Genomic DNA, 2,820 nt, shown 5'->3' on the forward strand with positions numbered 1-2,820 from the left:
AGTTATGGTGCTGCTCACTGTGAATTCAATGTTAATGAATCAACAATATATATTAAATAAGATGTCTTTAAACAGAAACATACATAAAATAAGGTTATGTATTGACCAACTGATGGAAATGTTGTGACCAGAGATGCTCACAAGAATCTAACCCTGTATCTCCCCTGGTAGCTATCGTTCAATATTCACTAAAGCAGTACACATGGTAACTTTACAGAATATAACTACCATTAAAAATAAGAAATGAAAGGCCAGGCATAGTGGCTCACACCTGTAATCACAGCACTTTGGGAGGCCAAGGCGGGTGGATCATAAGGTCAGGAGATAGAGACTATCCTGGTTAACATGGTGAAACCCCGTCTCTACTAAAAATACAAAAAAAAAATTAGCCAGGCATGGTAGCAGGCGCCTGTAGTCCCAGCTTCTCAGGAGGCTGAGGCAGAAGAATTGCTTGAACCCAGGAGGTGGAGCTAGCAGTGAGCCGAGATCACGCCACTGTACTCCAGTCTGGGCAACGGAGTGAGACTCCATCTCAAAAAAAATAAAATGAAGCCTGGGCATGGTGGTTCATGCCCATAATCCTAACACTTTGGGAGGCCGAAGCAGAGGATCACTTGAGGTCAGGAGTTCAAAACCAGTCTGGCCAACACGGTGAAACTCTGTCTCTACTAAAACTACAAAAAAATTAGCTGGGCATGGTGGCGGGTGCCTGTAATCCCAGCTACTTAGGAGGCTGAGTTAGGAGAATTGCTTGAACCTGGTGGTGGAGATTGCAGGGAGCCGAGATCACGCCACTGCACTCCAGCCTGGCAATAGAGCAAGACTCTGTCTCAAAAAAGAACAAAAAGAAATTACTGTCTTTATAGGAGATGAACCACTTTTTCTGATTTAATCTAACTATCTTCCAGATTTGCTTTTTTTTTTTTTTTTTTTTTTTTTTTTGATGGAGCTTCGTTCTTGTTGCCCAGGCTGGAGAGCAATGGTGTGATCTTGGCTCCCTACAACCTCTGCCTCCCGGGTTCAAGCGATTCTCCTGCTTCAGCCTCCCAAGTAGCTGAAATTACAGGCCACCATGCCCAACTAATTTTAGACTGTTAGTAGAGATGGGGTTTCACCATGTTGGTCAGGCTGGTCTTGAACTCCAGATCTCAGGTGATCAACCCGCCTTGGCCTCCCAAAGTGCTGGGATTACAGGCCTGAGCCACCATGCCCAGCCCCAAATTTGCTTTTAATGAGTGCAAAACACTCAAGGACAAAATACAGACAAAATAGGTTGTAGGCCAAGTATGGTGGCTAACGTCTGTAATCCCAGCACTTTGGAAGGCTAAAGCAGTTGGATTGCTTGAGCCCAGGAGTTTGAGACCAGCCTGCACAATATAGTGAGCCTCTGCCTCTACAAAAAGCAGAAAAAAATTAGCTGGGCATGCTGGTACACCCCTGTAGTCTCAGCTACTTGGGATGCTGAGGTAAGAGGATCAACTGAGCCTGGGGTAGGCAAAGCTGCACTGAGTCATGATCATGTCAATGCACTCCAGCCTGGGAAACAGGGCAAGGCCCTGTCTCAAAAAAAAAATAAAAGAAGAAAGAAAGAAAGAAAGAAAAGGCTCTGAAAGTTGAATGATGGTATTATGATGGTGGCGGAGGAGGCTAGCTAAAAATAGGAACATCATTAATAACAGCTACAATTGTGCATTCTTTTAGTACAAACCCACAAAAATGTTCAAGTTAAAGCACGGGTGCTTGCTCCAACAGCACATATACTAAAATTAGAACAATACAGAGAAGATAGGCATGGCTCCTGCACAAGGATGATAAACAAATTCATGGCTGGGCACAGTGGCTCACAACTGTAATCCTCGCACTTTGGGAGGCAAGGAGGGCGGATCACGAGGTCAAAAGATCAAGACCATCCTGGCCAACATGGTGAAACCCTGGCTCTACTAAAAATACAAAAATTAGCTGGGTGTGGTGGTGCACACCTGTAGTCCCAGCTACTCAGGGGGCTGAAGCAGGAGAATCGCTTGAACCTGGGAGGCGGAGGTTGCAGTAAGCTGAGATCACACCACTGCACTCCAGCCTCACAATAGAGCAAGAGCAAGACTCCATCTCAAAAAAAAAAACAAAAAAAAACCACACAAATTCATGAAGCATTCCATATTTAAAAAAAAAAAAAAAAGCAGCAGCAGCATGGGACACATTAAATATTTTCCAACTTATATTTATCTGCCTCAATCTCATCTCAAAGCAAAGATGTCAATTAGCTGGGCATGGTGATGTGCACCTATAATCCCAGCTACTTGGGAGGCTGAGGCAGGAGAACTGCTTGAGCCCAAAAGGCTGAGGTTGCAGTGAACTGAGATGGTGCCACTGTATCCCAGCTTGGGTGACAGAGCAAGACTCAGTCTTGGAAAAAGAAATAAAAAAAAGCAAAGATATCCTTATAATACTCCATATAGAAAGGAGTATATATCACGTTTTCTTCCTAAAATTCATGCATTTGTTGAAAATTGCCATTCTAGACCAATCTGTATATTTTGCTCTCTGAAATGTATTATTTACTTCCTCTTCTCCCAATAGTCAGAAAAAGCTTCAATCTATAAGCACTCACCTTGGCCAAATCAAAAGGTGTTTTGACATCTGCAGTTGTATCAAGTTCAGTAAATGCAGGAACTTCCTGTCTGTTTCTCCCTTTCTTCCTAGCCCGCTTTAGATGGTCTCCTGATTTCTGCCCATCTAAAATATCTTTAAAGATAGAAAAAAAAAAATACATACACAGACTGATAATAAGAGCATTCCTGGTGAACTTCTATAGCTAATAAA

At 43.0% G+C, this 2,820-nt stretch overlaps 1 non-coding gene across 1 annotated transcript; it reads left to right on the forward strand.

Moving 5' to 3' along the window:
• The first annotated feature begins 1,736 nt into the window (after window positions 1-1,736).
• On the forward strand, window positions 1,737-1,843 carry LOC116548011. Its single transcript, XR_004267271.1, has one exon. It is a non-coding gene; the product is annotated as a U6 spliceosomal RNA (small nuclear RNA).
• Window positions 1,844-2,820: the final 977 nt, after the last annotated feature.

This window comes from Sapajus apella, unplaced genomic scaffold, assembly GCF_009761245.1.
Source record: "Sapajus apella isolate SASKATOON/1434 unplaced genomic scaffold, GSC_monkey_1.0 scaffold6253, whole genome shotgun sequence".
Lineage (NCBI taxonomy): Eukaryota > Metazoa > Chordata > Mammalia > Primates > Cebidae > Sapajus > Sapajus apella.